General features: G+C 47.6%; 1 protein-coding gene across 2 annotated transcripts in view; it reads right to left on the bottom strand.

The window, feature by feature from the left end:
* PRR5 (proline rich 5) overlaps positions 1–19,405 on the bottom strand; it is a 68,420-nt gene extending 49,015 nt beyond the window's left edge. For both annotated transcript variants that reach the window (XM_081191803.1, XM_081191804.1), the window contains exon 1: positions 19,275–19,405. The gene's annotated coding sequence lies outside the window, so the exon portion shown is untranslated. The remainder of the gene's footprint in view (positions 1–19,274) is intronic.
* Between the last annotated feature and the right edge of the window lie 1,006 nt (positions 19,406–20,411).

The following is a 20,411-nucleotide window of genomic DNA, read 5'->3' as shown; positions in this document are numbered from 1 at the left end:
AAGTCTGGGAACACTTGATAAAGGTGGGCCGAACTACCCCACTCCTGCTCTGACTGTGGCTGCGATCTCTCACTTCCAGAGTCAGACTTTGTCTCCCTTTGTACAGGCATTCCTTCATCTCGAGACTGTCTCTTCCCAGGTGTTCAATTCAGCCACGTCCCTGACAGCTGTTAAGGATATGCAAAAGGGAGTCTGAACTGAAGGCAGGAAAGGGGGCTAGTGCTGGTGACTTGTGGAAGTCAGCTGGTAGTTCACCACCCCTCATATCAGCAGAGTCCTCAGAGATTTCCTGCTCCCAGCAGACAGCTTCTTCCAGAGTTCCTGGTTAAGGGGAAACTCCTCTCCCACACAGTTCAAAGTAGCAAAGTCTTTAATGTCTCCAGACACAAGATAAAACTAAGCACTGCTATCTCCTAGATGCGGTTCTTCTGGCCTTTGAAGTAAAGATACATATGTACAGTGGTGCCTCGCAAGACGAAAATAATCCGTTCTGTGATTCTCTTCGTCTAGCGGTTTTTTCGTCTTGCGAAGCAAGCCCATTGACGGATTAGTGGATTAGCGCTATTAGCGCTATTAGTGGCTTTTAGCGGCTTATCTGCTGATCGGATCAGCTGATAAGCAGCTTAGCGGCTTAGAAAAAGGGGGGGAGGGAAAAAAACCCGCAGGAACTCGCAAGACATTGTCGTCTTGCGAAGCAAGCCCATAGGAAATTCGTTTTGCGAAGCACCTCCAAAACGGAAAACTCTTTCGTCTAGCGAGTTTTCCGTCTTGCGAGGCATTCGTCTTGCGGGGCACCACTGTACAAAGAGAGCCACTAACACTATCAACATGCTAGCTAATGCTGTGTAAATCGTGCAGCCTCTTCCCTTGACTCTCCAAGATCCAGAGTCAGATCCTGACAGCAAACAGGATAGCAAAACGGCCTGAAGCAAGACAGGGACAACAGGACAGGAAACAGGAAGCACATAAGGAAAGCAATGCCCTGGAGACTATTATACCTGTCTCTACACGTAGGCATATTTCCTGAACCAATGGGAGGGTGAATGACTCAGCAAGTCATACACTCAACCTCACTGGTGTTGCTATGGTAACCCAGTGCACCTGGCACCCTTATCTCAGAATACCCATATGTGGATGATGTGCTCCTCAAGACATGAGACTGAGGACTGTGTAGGTCAACCCATTGTCCTCATGACACCAACAGATGGCTACACAGAAGACACAACAGATTGGCTGGAACAGCTGCCAATAAACTAAAGAGGCATCAATGTCATGGACTGGCTGGATGCAGAGGAGTGGGGGGGGGCAGCTGGGGAATCCCCAAGGGAACCCCCAGGGGAAGAAGGCTCAGAGCCAAGAGGTGACAGTTAGTGGTCAGAAGGAGAAGAGGGGGCAGACTGGGAGAAGGAGGTGTCAGAAGAGGTAAACAGGGCTTAGTGAGCAGGAAGAGGCTGGGGAATGGAGAAGTCCTGACTCTGAGGCAGATGAGGACGGGGGCCAGGATACAGAGAAGCAGCTGAAGAAATCAGGGAATCTCCCCCTCCGGCTGCAAACAGCTCGGCTCTGCCCTGGTCTCCCAGAACATTCAAAGAAACAAGGGCAGAGCAAAAAGGGCAGAGCAAAAAGATGAAGGACCCTGAGATTGCTTGGGAAGGACGGGGGGGGGGGGAGTCTTAGGAAGCGTTGGGAAGCCTCCTTGCAACTGCTTCACTGGGGCAAGACCTACTGGAAAGAGGTGCTGGGATCTCCAGGCCTGCACTGTTTTGGTTGCTTTGAATAAAGAGTCAAGTTCCCAGACACTGGTGTTTTTACTGCTGACTTGCTCCTGACTCCGGCTGCTGACAATCAAGGACTTTCACAGTAATATCATAGTGGCAGACCAAAGATCACGACCCTGGCCGTGTTTGTTTGCATGTAGAAGCTTCTAGGAGAAGGGGGGGCTGAGCAAGGAAAGCAGGCTTCTTGACCCAGCAGTGGGGAACCACTGACCCACAGGCCTAACAAGACTGTTTTGGCCAAGCCGCATCCACCAGCCTCATTCCAGTTGAAATATTCCATGCTGTGCCTTTGGCTGCGTGGTTTGATTTCAGAGGAAATTGGACAGAGGAAGACTGTCCACCTGCCAACATTGGCCTGCAAAGGTAGGAGATGCAGGGACCCGGATACAGAAAATTTGAAGGCAGTGTGGGGAAAATGAGCTTGCAACTATATGGACCATTGCAATACTCCCATGTAAGCTAGTAGAGAACAATCAGCTGAGAGGGCTCTCATTGGCTTTCATATACAGTAGTCCCATGGAAAATACCCATGTTAAACCATTTCACCAATACACATTTAGGCATTCTCATTTCGGGGTCAATTAAACCATTATACTTAACATTTCTGTGTCTGCATGTTCTTTTTGTTATTATTTCTTTTTCCTTCTCTATTCCTGCCCGCCCGCCCCCCCCCGCCCCCGCCACGCCTTTCTGGGTTTTTTGGTATAAAAGTCTTGGTTTGGTTATTTTTCTCTATAAACCTTAATAAAATCTTTTTTAAAAAAAACAAAAGAGGGTGTTTAGTATGAAGATAAGAGAAAATGTGAAGCGTTATTTTCTTCTGTGTATAAGCTTGAGTAAGCCATCATTTTTATTTTGTTAGTTCACCTCCCGTTATTAATATACAGTGGGTTCATTTAATAATGTAAGGCTTCTTAAATAATTCTTCAATAGGTAAGCATTACCATTTAATGTGCCTCACATTCCAAGTCTTGAAATATGAAACACGGAAGCTCAGCTGCTAACGGCTCTCTGGTTCTTTCCTCCCTGCGCAAGCCATTTGCCTGGATAGTCCTTTGGACCTTTTTACACTAGTTATGGTCTATATTTTGCATTCCTGCAGGCACCGCTGCCCCAAGCAGAGAGCAGAATTGACAAAGGCATTTTAAAGGTTTCCATTAATTGAAGACAGTTCTGTTTCTACGCCATGCTCCCTGTGGGCTGCGCATGCCAAGTGGCTTGACCACCGCAAGCTCCGTGCGAGCCGTGCGCCCCAAGTGCCACATGCACAACACTGGGAAGAACCTCTTTCCCCAGCAGCCACACGTAGGCCCAGCGAGGTCCGCCATAGGCAGCGGAATATTGAGGTTGCCTGGCCCCCTCCAAAGAAAGATGGGGGGGCCTTTCACACACACCCCAATGTTGCCCCTGCCCCCTGTGCTTGAATTTAGGTCCACTTCTCCCAAGGAACAAGCCTTTAAGTGTGGCAGACCCTCCCTTGTAGAACTCCTTGCCAACAGAGGTCCAGCAGAAATCACCCTTGCCATTTCTGAGACACCTTTTGAAAACTATTATTTAGACGGGAGTTTGAAAGATGAAATTGTTTTTGTCAACCAGTAGTTACCGATGATCTAATTTATCTTATTGTAACGTTTTGTTTTTATGTTGCGTACCGCTTTGCTATATTTTTATGGAAGGGCAATATACTGTATTTTTCGCTCTATAGGATGCACTTTTCCCCCTGCAAAAATGAAGGGGAATGTGTGTGCGTCCTCTGCAAGCCTTCGGAGCGCGGCGGGAGTGCCCGCTTGCGGATAGCAGCCTGCAGCCCGAAGCCTGGTTTCAGGCAGCTATCCACAAACCTTCGGAGCGCTCCCCCAGCCCGCAAGCTCCGGGAGCGGCAGCAAGGCTGCTCAACCTTGCCTCCACTCCCGGACCTGTTCTGGGGGCTGGGGTCAGGGGAAGCTCGGGCTTCCCCTGCCCAAGCCCCAGCCCCAGGGCTAAAAACGAAGCTGCTCACAGCCTCTCCCGGCTGGAGAGGTTGTGCGTGGCTAAAGAGGAAGCCAAGACAGCCAGCGGGATGGATGTTGGCTTTCTTGGCTTCTTTGCTCTTTGGGGCTGGGGAGGGGAAAAATAATTCCCCCCCTTTATTCCCCCCCCCCTAAAAACTAGGTGCGCCCTATGGTCCGGTGCACCCTATGGAGCGAAAAATACGGTAATTATTTCTTTTAATTTTACATTATCAATTATTTTAATTATGTTATTTTTTAAACAATCCTTCTTGCATACTGTTCTTTACACATATAATTCTGAAAAAGGAGATTTCCCATGATTTTTCACAATAAAGAGGCAATAAGAGCAAGCCCCTAAACTAACATGCATCTAGCTACCTTAACTAACAAGTATAAATGCTCACATGTGAAAAACCCAGCTATGGGCATGGAAAAGATGAGCAAATGCACTTATCTTTGCAGAGGATCTATTCACCTTCACCCATGTTATCTTTCCATCTCTGCTGACTTTCACGGAGGTGCAAACACTATGAACACTTTCGTAACACATGAAAAAACCCTGGAAAGTTGCCAAGTTAGTTACCACAAAGGCCTGTTTAAAAATAGTCACACATGCTGGAGACTTTACTGAGAAAGCAGCAACCTGCAATGTTTGCAGAGGTAAAACTGAAGCTGCAATTATTGAAAACCCGACGAGAGAATAAAATATGCAATGACTATAGACCCTGGAAGATTTAAACCCTGTAGGAATGTGGCCCTGGATTTATACCCCTTTGTTGAATTTTTTGCCATATAACTTTTGCCCTGTAACCTCCTAATTTCAATCTTAACCAAAGCCACACATTGCTAGCTTTGTTTGCTGAGACGTTTGCAGGATGCTCAAAGTTCCTGTCGAGCACACAAGGTATCTTAGAATAAATTAGACAAAACAGGTTATTGTATCGCTTCTACCCCCACCCCACCCCTGCTTCCCAAAAACCCTTGTCTTGGCTACAGGTGGCAAAACCACTGGTTGAGAAACTGGGTGCCCTGTTAGGAAACATGCTTCTCTCAACTTTCGAACTGTGGTTTATTGTCAAGGTGACTGGTCAACATGGGAGACATGCGTTTCTACTGGCTGCACACTCCAGGAGCATACAGTGGTACCTTGGTTTAAGAACAGCCTAGTTTATGAACAACTTGGATTAAAAATGGTGCAAACCCAGAAGTAGGTGTTTTGGTTTGTGAACTTTGCTGTGGAATAAGAACATGTTCCACTTCCTGTTGAGTGTGTTCCATTTGTAAATTGAGTCCCCCACTGCTATGGGAAAGCACGCCTTGGTTTAAGAACGCTTTGGTTTAAGAACGGACTTCCGGAACGGATTACGGTAATTCATAAACCAAGGTACCACTGTATTGGGTTACTGGAGAAATCACAAGGGAGCAGTGCTCACAGAGAAGTGTGAGTCACAAGGGAGGCTGCCATTACAGATTAACCAGCCCATTAGCTCTCATACATAGTAAGAACAGCATTCGCTAAGTGTAAAACACAAAGAATCTGGCCCGGGGAATCTGAAGATAGTCACGTCCAGTCAGGACTGGGAGCGGCGGTTCAGGTTTCTAGTCTCCTACGCTGTGGGGTAAATATGAAACCAAAGAAACTTTAAAGCAACAGATTACAATATTGGCATGGGGGGAATTTGCTCTTCAAGGTCACCTGAGCACACCCAAGGGTCGGCGTGTGCATAAAATCTTGGCCAATGGGACTGGGGCTATAAAACAAACCACCCACAAATGGCCTTTTGATTTGGAAGAGAAACCCGTAGAAAACCCGATCAATCGGCAGCTCACCTAGCTATTTAAATGGGTACAAAAGTCCCATTCACGGGCTCAGCACATACAGCAGTCACACCAGTTCCTACTAATATTGTCTTGCAGGTCAAAGCATTACCTGGCAGTGAATTTATTCTGCTACAGGGATGATGCCAGGGCAGAATTCCCAGGGATAGGCTCATTTTGCAAATGTCTACAAAATGATGCATTTAGTTTATGGTCAGACCCCAGAGCCCTCTGTGCACAGAGAGTAGAGAACAGATGTTAGTTCCTACCAGCATTAGTTCCTACCAACTGCACACAGTGTAAAGCCACTGGATTGGCCAGACCAGGTATAAATACTGGGTGCCTATTTTTCTGCCCTTGCCTACTCAGCAGATCCATATCCTCCCTCACTTTGCACTTCAGACTCTAGCTTCCAGCCAAAGCCACTGAACTCCAGCTAGAGAAATATATCCACCTTCCAGATTCAGGTATGGCCACCCATGGCATATTTGCAAAGAGAGAGAAACACCAGTTTTAAAACTGGGTATTTATGGCTTCCTCGAATAATGATACTTGCATTTCTGTACTGAATTTTCCAAAGTCAATGAAATAAGAATATTGAGGGGTCCCTTCATGGGGTTGTTCAGCTTCTTAAGGAAGACTGGACCTTCAGAGACAGCGGACCTTTTAAGGCTCTAACCTGTCGAGAAATGAACAGAGACCAGACCAGGATATACGAAAGCAAAGCTGCTATAAGCCTGATCTTTATTAAAGCTGCTGCAACAGGGTACTCCCCCCACACACACACAGGAGAGAGGAGGAGGACCCAGAGCAAAGGTGTGCAAGCCCTTATATAGACTTTGAAATTTCCCACCCCTGTAGCTCAGTACCATCCCCCAGATACATCATACCTACAGCACAGAAGGGGTGTAGCCCAAGGCAAGACATCAGAGAAGGGGCGGACTACAACAGAAATCTGAGTGCATTTTTTCTTCTTCTCCTGTCTGCTAGGTTACCTGATTGGATTACCTGGGCATCCTGGCCACTGTTTTGTTATGATAACTACTCAACTCCTGAATCCAGGTTACAGGTCACAGGCTCACCCTATTCATATCTTAAATGCATAGCCGTCAACTTTTCCCTTTTCTTGCAAGGAATCCTATTCGGAATAAGGGAATTTCCCTTTAAAAAAGGGAAACATTTTGACAGCTATGCTTAAATGTGCCCTTGAGACAGGGTTTGTGAGCAAAGAGACAATGCAGAGAAATATTTGACCTTGCAGAGAAATATTTGAGGTGAATTTGGAAGAGAGAAAATGGTTTCAGGACTTTTTTGTGGGTTTCAGACATGTGGTTTACATATTTGTATATGTTTGCTTGGTACATTTATGAACATCTATTTTATATACCGTACCTTTGCGCATTCCTCAAAGTAAGTGATAGCACTGTGCCCTCAACAGGATGGTGGAAATAGCATTTGTGGTTTTGGACTATCAGCTCTAAAAGGATTAACCAGTGTGCCACAAATTAGACACCCAAAACAGTGTTGTAGCAAACAGCATTGATTAATGTGCATGTCTGAACCTCAGACGTAATGGAATGGGAGGCTTCAGGGCTGGTAAGACCTGAGTTCAAATCCTCCCTCACACATGGAGATCCTTGGGGTGACATTCACCAATTCACTTCCTCTCCACCAAACCCCTATCACAACTCTCTGTATCAGCTAAGAGTAATACAATAAGCAATTTGCTCTACTGCTAAGATGACAAATGCAAACCATCTGTTTAGACTCTCTTGAATTTACAATCTTTCAAGTTATACTAACAGGCATTTTTATAAAACTGTAACACTGAGGCAATTTATTTCTGTGTTTGCTTTTCCACCTAAGTGATGAATGCCTGTTTAGTTGTACAAGACTTTTATAAGACCTCCCCAGCTAAGTTTGTAGAGATGCAGAATTAACAGTAAAAATAGGGATTTCACTGTACATCAGCTGTCTGTTGAATTATGGAAAGGGAAAAATAACAGTGGAAGAAGCAAACTTAACTCAATAACATAAATGTAGAGATAAATAATGCTGATCTCTTCAGTTCGTGGGGATGTCGACAGAGATTTGTCTTTATATGTGCAGATCTAAACTGAGGTATGGTAGTCAAATAGCTTGAATCATAGCTATTGAGCTGAATTCATTTGATGAGAATGGCTATTAAATAATATTTTAGTGACTAGCAGCTCAACATCATACATGTTTACAGTCATCCCTTGGGTTACAGACACTTCAGGTTGCGACGTTTTCAGGTTGCGCACCGCGCTGATCCCGGAAGTACTGGAACGGGTTACTTCTGGGTTTCGGCGCTCGCGCATGCGCAGAAACACTAAATCACGTTTTGACCATAAGCACCGAATCGCCACCCGCGCGTGCGCAGACGCGGCGCTGCAGGTTGCGAACGTGCCTCCCGCACAGATCATGTTCACAACCCGAGCGTCCACTGTACTTGCAAGTAGGGTGGATAAAAATCAATGATTTAAAAAATAAATTTTAAAAATTGGATTTTTAAAATTTAAATCCAATTTTTTTAATTATTTAAATCCGATTTTTTTAATTTAAATTGGATTTTTAAAATAAAATGCTTTTGGAGGAAAAATCTTTCTAAAGATAGTTTTCTACTTAAGTTACATTATAGTCCAAAGGCTATTAACCAGGAAATAAGGATTTGTTTTAAGTTTTTCATGTGTGCTAAAACTCAGTCTAAGTTTTTGTTTTGTTTTTTTAAGTTTAACCACATCAGTTATCAAACATGGATACATACGCTATAATGTTATTGTTTTAGTTAAATGAATTGTTATTAAAGAAATGGTCATTTTTCACCTTCCAATAAAGTACAGCAGAAAAGTTGTCCAAATATAAACAGTTAACTTATTAAACCTCACAATAATTTCATAATTATCTGTCTATGTATTTCTAATAGTATAACCAAATCAGTAATTTTTGATAGAACTGTAAAAACTACTCTGAAAATTTATTATTCCAAAAATGAAACCTTCATCTGGTTGTAAATGTTAATTTTTCTGTAAAAAATAAAATAAAATTAAACCAAGTCTTGCTAACTAGTGATGTAAATTGTGATTTAAATCGATTTGATTTAAATCAAATCCACCCTGTCTCCTGGGCAGTTTTCCTTCCTCAAGAACACCCACAAACTCTTTTTGGCAGTGCAAAAATCTGCCATCATATAAAAATGGATGTGAATCACAGGAGTTTCTAAGATGGCAGTGGCTGGCAAAAGAACAGTCCCTGGCTGTATCTCCTAACATATCTCTCTACACAGCTGTAGATGACCATATCTGATCATTGGCAGCAGCCGGGCAACTTAGATAAATGGTCAGCTTGTATCCCTTCTGTAATACCCAAACACAGCACATTATTCCGTCGTCCCCCATATGATATCCATGGGTGAAAGTACAGTGGTGCCCCGCAAGACGAATGCCTCGCAAGACGGAAAACTCGCTAGACGAAAGAGTTTTCCGTTTTGGAGGTGCTTCGCAAAACGAATTTCCTATGGGCTTGCTTCGCAAGACGACAATGTCTTGCGAGTTCCTGCTGGTTTTTTTCCTTTCCCCCCCTTTTTCTAAACCGCTAAGCCGCTTATCAGCTGATCCGATCAGCAGATAAGCCGCTAAAAGCCGCTAATAGCGCTAATCCGCTAATCCTTCAATGGGCTTGCTTCGCAAGACGAAAAAACCGCTAGACGAAGAGAATCACAGAATGGATTCTTTTCGTCTTGCGAGGCACCACTGTAAAGGGAACCAACTCATGGAATCAATGGATAGAACTTAAACCCACCTGGGTGTAGCAGTGACTGAGCTCCGTGTCAAAATGTCTTCCTTTTAATCGAGACTCAGTCTGTAGCTTCTTTACTTTGGTCCCATAGAATTAGACGGCAGCCATTGAGATCTGATCCTGCCCCTTTCCCACACACCCCACCTCTTCCAGCTTGGTCTCCACTTCTTTATCTTCATTCAAGCGATCCTAAGTTTTATTAGCCATCGTAAGACAGACGGAACAAAAGCTGATCACGACAACTGGCAAGCAAGCATTACAGCAAAATAGCCAGTCGCCCCCCTGCTCTCTACAGTCATGAATGGAGTCTCTGCTCCAGAACTTGGGAGGTCAGGTGGATTGGAACTGGAGACAGGATCTTTTGAATGAGGACACTCCAGCATCAGAAAACTGCACTCTCCCCAGGGCTGTTTCCACGGAAAAGGAGGCACCAGCTCAAGGCCTCTTAATTTGCCCAAGCTCTTAAGAAACAGCAATTGTGAATTTTTACGGCTCTTCCTTATCTTCAATTTCTTGCATTTCTTTTATTGGTCCTTTACTATTAACTGTAATAATGGTCATTATCAACTGTGCCATTGTAAGCTGCCACCATAGGCACTTCTAAAATCTGAATGTGTGATATAAATATTTAAAGTAACCATTAAAATAAAGTTTGGGGGGGGGAGTCGTTGGATAAATTTACCCTCCCCCTTTAATCCTAGGTATATTTACGCCAAGCAAAGTCTAATAGGAGGGGAGGAATTCAACCTAGTTATTCTAGCAGAGGAAGGCTCCAGACAGCTATGAAGCATGTTCTCCAATTTAGCTGCCAGGTTGCATTTAGCATTCAGTGCTGGTCCTAGAGATTTTGCTTGCCTGAAAATGTAAATGCAAATTAATTTGGATTGGTGGCTTAGAACGAGCAGTGAAATATACTTATAACCACAATTCTCTCTTTCAAATCTCTACACCCACAAACCTTTCCACCTACAAAGCAAAATTCCAAAAAACGATTGAACAAGGACCAGATGATTTTTGAACAAGCCAGCCCTTATTTGCAACTGGAATCTGCAGCAGCCTTCAGCAGGCTCTCTGCCTCTCAAAGGGCAGCTTGGATAGGATTGCATCTGTCTTTAAAACAAAACACGGGTGAATTTCTCAGTTGGTTCAGGTTTTCACAAGTGACACTAAAATATTTAATGGTCTCTGTGCGCTTTGCAAAGCCAGGCATGCAGATTCTCCACTTAATTTTTGGATATGTATCACCCAGCAGGGAAAGTCACATCATATTCAGATTCTAAGGCAGGGGTAGGCAACCTAAGGCCCGGGGGCCAGATGTGGCCCAATCGCCTTCTCAATCTGGCCTGCGGACGGTCCGGGAACCAGCGTATTTTTACATGAGTAGAATGTGTCCCTTTATTTAAAATGCATCTCTGGGTTATTTGTTATCCCCCCCCCCCCGTCAAAATATAGTCCGGCCCCCCACATGGTCTGAAGAACGGCAGACCGGCTCACAGCTGGAAAAGTTTGCTGACCCCTGTTCTAAGGGCACCTGCAATTGCCAATTCAACAAGGTACTTCTGTAGCAGTACCAGAGGCATTCTGGGGAAACGAACGTGGCACTTGGCTGCACAGTCTCAACCGTGGTTTCAGCCTGAAGCAAGCCTGGCCTCCTGGCAAATACATTGTTTAAAAGCATTTGTTTAATTTCCAGAAGCCTCCCAGGTATCAAGGTCTCCCATGGGCACCTTTGAGAAGGCAGCACTAGAGCCAAGAAATCAGGAGAGAGAGAGCGCGCACATTTCAAAGCATATTTTGGCCTCATGTGTGTTTTTCAGCAGTTGCACCAAACAGGAATAAAGCAAATGGCTATTTGAGCTACACTTGCTAAGGCAGACCAAGTCAGCAGGAACTTGGGCACTGATTTAAACGAAGAGAGGAAACCTCCAGATACAAAGAGATATGTTTATTGAACCCAATGCATCCATTAATTAATTACCGTATTTTTCATCCCATAGGACGCTCCATCCCATAGGACGCACCTACTTTTTTGGGGGGGAAATAAAGGAAATGTTTTTCCCCTTTATTCCCCCCCAAACCAGGTCGGGGAACAGTGGGATGGTGGCGCTGCGCCTCCCCGCTGTCCCCCGAGCTTGTGGGGCTGGCCGATGTCTGCCCGGCGCGAGGGGCGCTCTGCTTCAGGGCGCCCTACACGCCGGGCGGCAGGCTGCGGACACCTGTGCGAAGCACGGGGCGTCCTCCGGAGGGCGCCCCGTGCTCCGCGCTGCAGGCTGCCACCCGCAAGCCTTGCGCTCCTGGGGGGAGTTCCCACCGGTGCGCAAGGCTTGCTGACACCTGCGCGAAGCACGGGGCGTCCTCCGAAGGGCACCCCGTGCTCCACGCTGCAGGCTGCTGCCTGCAAGCCTTGCGCGCCCGGGGGAACTCCCTCCAGGTGTGCAAGACTTGCGGATAGCTTCCTGAAGCCTGGAGAGCGGGAGGGGTCGGTGCGCACCGATGCCTCTCACTCTCCAGGCTTCAGCGAAAGCCTGCATTCGCCCCATAGGATGCACACACATTTCCCCTTCATTTTTGGAGGGGAAAAAGTGCGTCCTATAGGGCGAAAAATACGGTGATTTGCAACTAAGTTGGAGACCAAAGAAATCTGAACAGGGTGAAGCATTCTAAAGAGGTTCAACACGTTGGCTGATTTTGCAATTAGTTGGTGGTAGCTATAAATAATATCTTACCTTAAGATGGTTCTAAGAAGAAAAAAATGCTAACTTTGCTAACAGTGAGTTCCAACAAACCTAGTGTCATATCCCCCCCTGCATTTCCCCCCATTTTGAGGACCTAAATGCAGCTCTTCCCAGTCAGCTGGTTGTGTCAAAGCAAAGCATTCAAATGGTCAGTGTTTAACCCTCTGGAGTTCTATACAGCCTATTGGGGGGGGGATCAAAAGCCCATTTTAAGGCTGACTTTATGGCTTACAACATGTGACAAAGAACACTGCACTAAACACTTTATCAGTTGTTATTTTACAGTACTGCTTCACATTTCCCATAAAGTAAAATGACTACAGACACCTTACTTAACAACTGCAGATAAAAAATATTCTTTATATTCATATAAAGAGAAGGCAAATACAATCCCTCTCCCACCCCAGTTACACCATTTTGAATTTTGAGAACGTTAGGAAGGCTTCTCTCTCCCTCTCATGCTTTAATCCCCAAGTACACAATTTTAAAGCCACTGTACTATTAGAATTAGATTTCTCTCACTGTTATCTCAATATATTGTTGTGATATCTTACTTAGGTGTAGAATGGAATGATATACAGTGGTACCTCTAGTTGCGGACATGATCCGTTTCGGGGTGCAGTTTGCACCCCGAAAAGTCCGCAACTAGAGCGGCGTTTCTGTGCAAGCACGGAGTGCGATAGAGCACTTCTGCGCATGCGGTGAAACCCAGAAGTATACACTTCCGGGTCTGCCACGTTCGCAAGCCAAAAAGATGCAACATGAACCTAACGCAACACGCGGTACGACTGTATTCCACTGCACCTCATTTTTAGACTAACAAGGTTATAACAATGCCCCAATGAAGATATGCTTTTGAATGCATGGACAGTGCCAGTCTGGTGAAATCTCAGAAGTCGCAAATGTAAATACAGTTTCTAGTCATCCAGAATGCCCTGTATTACTTCCTTGTTTTCCCCCTTCACTAGCAAAATTATGGCAATAATTGTACAGTGGTACCTCGGTTTTCGAACATAATTCATTCCAGAAGACCGTTTCAGTTCCGAAATATCCGAAAACTCAGTCAGGGAGCCTCAATACAGAAAACTCAATACAGAAGTTGTGTGGCATGTTCGACTTCCGAGGCATGTTCAAAAACTGAAGCATTTACTCCCAGGTTTACAGCATTTGAAAACCGAAATGTTCGAAAACAGAGACATTTGAAAACCGAGGTACCACTGTATTTGTAAACTTTGTGCAGGCTACAGAATTCAGCTTTTCCTGAAGCAGAATTTTTAGTGTGGTGTGCATGCAGTTCTGCCTTTACAAGCCTAAAATAGAGATTTTTCCATGCCTTGACTTTCAGTTTCAATGTTGAACACAGTTTAGGTGTTTGGTCAACATTTCAACAATGTTTTCCTATGCATTCAAGTCATAGTTTGTTAATCCTTTCCACATTAAATTATTAGAGGTAATTTAGATATCTTTCACAGGAATTATATTTTACTTCCACAATATTGCCAAGTGAAAAGAACAGAACAGAATGGAACGGAAAACCATTCCGTCAGAATATAAAGCATGTAAGCAGAATGAGCCAAAGAATAATTGTGGGTTTAGGTTTCAAGACAGGAACCCAGCCAGATTTTCAAATACATACTGCCGCAAATTGGGCCAACAATTTCTAGTGCTATATTGCCTGCTTGACTATATAAATATCTGCAAGATTTAGAAGAATGTACAGCTCACACAAATACACCTACTCAGCTCCTGGACACCTGAGAGAAAATCCATGGATGTCTTCTGCTCATCCCACAGAACTAGGAATTCATGAAATGGCTCAGTTAACAACAGAACCACGAAATGGTCCAATTATAACATGGTGGGTTGTCTATATTCAATGGTGCAGAGCAGGAAAAACAGCAGTTCTACGACTGCAGCCTCAGGCACACTTACTCGGGAGAAAGCCTCACTGTACCTAATGGGACATAACTTCCATAGACAGGACTGAGCTGAACATAATATATGCCCTGTTGCAACAGATAATAGGGGTTTATGTTAATAATTCATTTTATGTATCAGAATTCAACCTGCAATACGGCAATAATACTGACCTACTTTACAAAGTTGTTGATTGGAACACTCTAGAAAGCATTAGGGGAGATCTACACCTAGGCTGGGAATGTGGGTTCTGCCCATAGAGTGAGCCTGCATAGAGAACATCACATCTGGCCTATATAGCAATGATTGCATGCTCATACACATCATATTTCCTTTTCTAGTTCAAATTCCTGCTCTAGCTAAAATTTGTCAGTTCCCTCTATAATACTAATAAGATTTGTTATCAATTTGTTTCTAAAACTCTTATTCAGACCTTAGGTTTTCCTCAGTTATTGTAAAGCAATTGTCATCATGGTTTATTTTATTTATTCCTTGCCTTGATATCCCACCTTTTTCTCCAAGGAGCTGGACTCTCCCACACCCCCTTTAATCCCTACAACAACCCTGCGATGTAGGTTAGGCTGAGAGGCAGTAATGGGGCCAAGGTCACCCAGTGATCTTCATGGCTGAGTGAGGATTTGAACCCAGGTCTTAGTCCAACACTCTAACCACTGCACCACACTGCCTCTAGCGCAGTGTTTCCCAACCGGTGTTCCGCGGCACACTAGTGTGCCGTGAGACGTTGGCTAGTGTGCCGTGGGAGGGAGGCGGGCGAGTCGGGCGGCGAGAGGCGGGGAGGCGGCGGCGAGGATCCGCGTCGAGCCGGGGGCGGCTCCACGGTGGTGGTGCCGAGGTTTCTCTCTCCATTCTCCCCTCACACACACACACACAGAAAATAACACAGGATCAGCTGACAGGACCCAGCCAATGGGGCGGCGGCGGGGCAGCGCGTGCAAAAGGGAGGAGCGCGAGACAGCGGACGAGGAGGAGGCTGGCATGTCCGGGCAGCAGCAGCAACAACAGCAGCAGCAACTCCCGGCGACGGCTCCTCAAGCCCCGGGCAACCCTACTCCCTCACCGGCCTCGGCCGCCCTCCTGCTCCACCAGCCGCCGCCTCCCCCGCCGCCGCCGGCCACCTCGGCCCCGCCGCTGCCCCCTCCTCCGCCCGCTATCGCCGCCCCCACCACAACAGCCGCCGCCGCCTCAGCTGCCGCCGCCCCTCAGTCCCTCGCTTTGCTGCCTCCTCCCCCCCCCACCCCCAAAGCTTGGAGGTTCCCCGGCAAGGGGGAGGAAAAAAAATTGAAAACTTTCACTTTCGTGCGTCCCTCCCGGCGTGACGCTGCGCGCTGACGTCACGGGGCTGTAATGGTGGTGTGCCGCGAGATTTTTTTCCTCAAACAAGTGTGCCTTTGCCCAAAAAAGGTTGGGAAACACTGCTCTAGTGCACCTCCACTGCTGCTATTCTAAGCCTTTTGCACACGGCATTAGCCACAATCCGTATGTGGTTTCTTGAGAAATGCTGCTGTTGCAACTTGCAACATGTGAATACAACTTGAAACCCAGCAAGGGGAAATGACCTCACTGCGTTTTAAGCTGTGAATGGGTACATCGCCTAAGCCTCTTCGTGGTATTGCTGATGGCTTGGTTACTCTCTTCCACGGTCCCTCTGTTCATCAAACACAACTCCTATTAAAGCTCCACTTTCTTCTGCTATTTCTTGCCTTCTCTCTTGTGGCCCCTTATATAGGAAACCCTCCCCTCTGAATATGTGGCTGACCTCTTTTCTATCTCACTTGATTTAAAAATTCAATTTACGGTAAGTGAGAAGCAAGCTGGTCATTTCTTTTAAGGCCATAACTTAAGGCTGATACAATGTTAGCTCTTCTGCTATGCTCACCCTTCCCAATATTTGCATCTGCTCAGGTGAGGTTTCTCAGGTGAGTAGCAACAACCTGCATCACAAAACCAGCTCTTAGATACCTATGAACCCAGAGCTGTTTTGAGCTTGTTAAGCAAATGTCCTTTCAAATCCCACTATCTGAGATCCATTTATTTTGCCAAAGCAGGGGGAATTAGATACAGGGGACCAAACACGAATGTCACAGTTGCCTGTATTCAGCATATAGCATATAAATACAGTGGTGCCCCGCAAGACGAATGCCTCGCAAGACGGAAAACCCGCTAGACGAAAGGGTTTTCCGTTTTGGAGGTGCTTCGCAAAACAAATCTCCTATGGGCTTGCTTCGCAAGACGACAATGTCTTGCGAGTTCCTGCTGGTTTTTCCCCCTCCCCCCCCTTTCTAAGCTGCTAAGCCGCTTATCAGCTGATCCAATCAGCAGATAAAAGCCGCTATTAGCGCTATTAGCGCTAATCCGCTAATCCGTCAATGGGCTTGCTTCGCAAGACGAAAAAACCGCTAGACCAGAACGGATTCTTTTCGTCTTGCGAGGCACCACTGTAAAGTAAAAGGCACCTTCGCTTACAGGTGTATGCATCCGACCAGTGGCGTAGCGTGGGGGGTGCAGGGGGGGCCGGCCGCACCGGGCGCAACATCTGGGGGTTAGGGTTAGGGGGCGCAAATCCACGGGTTAGGGGGCGCAAATTACTTGCCTTGCCCCGGGTGCTGACAACCCACGCTACGCCACTGCATCCGACCCCATTTTGCCTGCACATCATGAATGAGAGGGGTCACCTGTGTGAAACTGACATTAAACTGAAAAGTAATTAGATAAGTTTTGAAGAAGCAACACACAGGCATTTACAAACGGATCAACAAAAACGACTGCTCCATAAAGACACTGTCAGGAAAGTCTGAATCCACTTCAGCCACCCTTTCCATACCCAACAACAAATATTTAAAACCTCAGCAGGAGGAATAGTAAATAAGAATGCAGTTTGGTGAAAGTATTTCTGAAAAGCTTCATCTGAGGCTAGAGCTGCTCACTATATGCGATGCAGTCAAGGTACCCCCATGTTGTGTTCTGCTACTCTCCTCTGTGATATTTAGGAAACAGTCACCCCATGTTCATCCCACCAGTATCAACATGGGTGGGAAAACATGCAACACAGCACACATAAATCTCTGGTCATTGAACGTTACAGGGGAGAAGCGAAAAACTTCATGTCACATGTAATGTGGATTATCAGTCTGACTCTGAAACAGCCTCAGAGCCACTGGACAGCAAGGGTCACGGGGTGTTTTACTCTGAGTAGACCTACTGAACTTAATGAGCAGAACTAAGTTAAGTCCATGAATGTCATTAATTTAAAACGTCACTGAATGCTCAACCCACAGGGTTTTAAGCCTTCTGTGCAGCTGTTTTGTGCTTTTTATATTTTCTAACATAAATATATTGGGTGGGGAGGGGAAGATCAAGAAATCTGAAATGGCAAACAGAACAGGAAAAACATGTAAATGTAAATTTAATGCATATGTTGTTCTAAATTTGTTATAGCAGCGGTGAGGAACCCCCTGGCTTAAAGGCCTAATTTGGGTAGCCATTTAGCTTGCAAGACTGTCTTCTTCAAATCACACCTCCCTGCCCTGCACTAGACACCACATAGGGCATCAGATGTGGGGCAGGCGGAAACTTCCAAGCAAGAATTGGGAGCCTTAAATTGCTCCCAGTTTTTCCCTTGGCCAGAGGGGTTTTCTGTCTTTGCCCTGTAAAATGTGAGAGGTGACTGGTGATGGGGAGGGGCATCTGATTAAATATGGGGTGTGTGAAAGAGGGACTACAGTATAATAGCTATAGTACTATTGGAAATGCTAGTTTGGCTCCACCAGTCCCACTCTGACCTTGACCCCACCCTGGTAAGAAGCAGCGACACCACTGCCAAGAGGCCAACTCTGTTGTGCTGCCCCGCCAGCCTCTCAAGACCGGCAACACACATTTACCGCAAGGAAAGCGACTAATAGAAAACATCCCTACACTGGTGGAGGAAGAGGAGTGCGGGGGGAGCGCACCAGGCAGTGCAATTCCGGCAGGGTGCCATTGCGGCTGCCCCCCTGCACTGGGCGCCCTGCCCCCAGGACATGCGCCAGCCCCGCCCCCACCTGCTCTCTGCCGCCCCCCCCAGCATGACGCCACTGTCCCTACAGTAATCATAGGATCAGCTGCCCCACATGCAATAAAACAGGGGTCAGCAAACTTTTTCAGCAGGGGGCCGGTCCACTGTCCCTCAGACCCTGTGGGGGGCTGGACTATATTTTTTTTGGGGGGAGGGGGAATGAATGAATTCCTATGCCACACAAATAACCCAGAGATGCATTTTAAATAAAAGGGCACATTCTACTCATGTAAGAACACGCTGATTCTTGGACCGCCTGCGGGCCGGATTTAGAAGACAATTGGGCTGGATCCGGCCCCCAGGCCTTAGTTTGCCTATCCATGCAATAAAACATATCTCTCCCAAATCAGTATCTACAGCCACAGCAGCTGTAACTCTCCAACGGTGTGACTTCTCCTGAGCCAGATGGATGCCAGAACTGTAGAGCTGGAAGGGACCCCAGGGGTCATCTAGTCCGACCCCCTTGCAATGCAGGGATCCTTTTGCCCAAGGTGGGCCTCGAACCCAGGAGCCAGAGATTATGAGTCTCATGCTCAACCAACCCAGCCACGAAAGATAACCAATTATATGATTGTTTCCAGCCATCAAACTCATGGGCTGCAGCTCACCATTCTCTCTCTCCATCAGCCTCGCGGGGGTTTTCCTCCTCGGAGCAAGAGGGGCGTCAATGGGACCAGTGAGGATGCGCTGCTCCGAGGATGCTCCGAGGAGAGCCTGCAGGGTCAGGCCAGCGGCAAGGCGGACCGAGGCGCACCAGCCACGCTTCCCCCGCGCTCCGGAGCGCAGCCCGGCCGGAGCGGGACCCCGACGCACCCAGCGCCACCCCTCCCCCGCCGCCCCGCCTGGCGGTTCCCGCTCAGGTCCGCTTCCTGCACCGAAAGCCTCTCGCCCCCCCGCCGGCTCACCTTGGCCGGCGCGCGAGGCCAGCAAGCCGAAGGACCCCGCGGCCTCCCTGCCGGAGCCCAGCGTGGCTTCCGCCGCAGCAGCAGCCGGGGGGGGGGGTCTCTCCGGTTCCCCGCCCCCCCCGGCTCGAGCGCGGGAATCCGGCCCGGAGACCCCGGCCAGGGATCCCCCGGAGCAGATCCCTGGAGCAGGAGACGCCCTCTCCCTCCCAGCCCCCCCCCCAGGCGCTGGCTGGGCTCACCGGGGCGGCGGCGGGGGAAGCCGCGCGGAGTGGGCGCGAGGTGGGTCTCCGGCCGCCGATGCCGCCGCCTCTCGCTGCCGCCATGGGAGCCTCCCGCCCGGCCTGGCCGGCTCCGCCGCCTTCGTGCCTCCGCTCTGCTGGGGGTTCGGTCCGGCGCGGCGGGCGAGGGCGGTCCGTGCGCGCCGAGGGAGATGCGCTGCGCCCGGCCGGGAGGGAGGGAGGAGGGAGGGAGGGAGGCGGCGTCTTCCTCGCGCGCAGAGGAGGCGGGGGGCCAAAGCCCAAGGCGGGGGGAGGGCGAAGCCTCGCTCCACTTCGTCCCCCGCCCCAATCCAGCTTGTGTGTTTGCAGGATCGTAGGCATGGGAGCGGCTGGTGCTGTGTGAAACGCGCATCTTCCCATTGTAGGCGCGGGGGGGGGGGCGGTGGATCTGAATCTTGCTGTATTGGCAACTAATAAGAATATTTGCGGGGAGGGAAGCATGTGCCAAAGTCAACCAGTGGGGAGGAAAGTTTAAAGCGGAAGAACAAGACATCCCTGAGCATCTGCAGAGTGCTGGAGGGCTCCAAAAGGGCAGGCGCCTCCCTTCCTCCGATTCTATAATCAATCACAGAACTGCAGAGTTGGAAGAGACCTCAGGGGTCATCTAGTCCAACCCCCTGCAATGCCAGGTCTTTTTGCCCGATGCGTGGCTCGAACTCGCCACCCTGAGATTCAGTTTCAAGCTTTACTGACTGATTCTTGGGACTTCTGTGGAATATGATTTTTAGCGTATCTTTCTTTCTGCAGAAGCGGATTCAGGGCAGCACTACCGGTTGCCCAGCACTGGGCTCTGATGCCCAGGCAGAGCAGAAGGCAAGGGGGGTGGGCACCAGGTTTTGGCCTTGCGCAGGCTGTTGCTGAAAATTTGAAAGACCAAGCGAACCCCCCCCCCCCCAGGAAATGGCATTTAAATTAGTCAGCTGTTTTTGTTTTTTTTATATTGTGATTTTATGCTGTGAACTGCCTTATGATCTACAGGTATAGGGCAGTGTACAAATTTAATAAATAAAACAAAAGGCATTACCTTCACGTTTCCCTGGATGGGAACATAAGGCTGTCAGTGCCATGGCAAATGTGTGGCTGTGGCATCTTAACTCA

This window comes from Podarcis bocagei, assembly GCF_964188305.1.
Source record: "Podarcis bocagei genome assembly, chromosome: 4".
NCBI lineage: Eukaryota > Metazoa > Chordata > Lepidosauria > Squamata > Lacertidae > Podarcis > Podarcis bocagei.
This window is presented reverse-complemented; position numbering and strand designations above follow the sequence as displayed.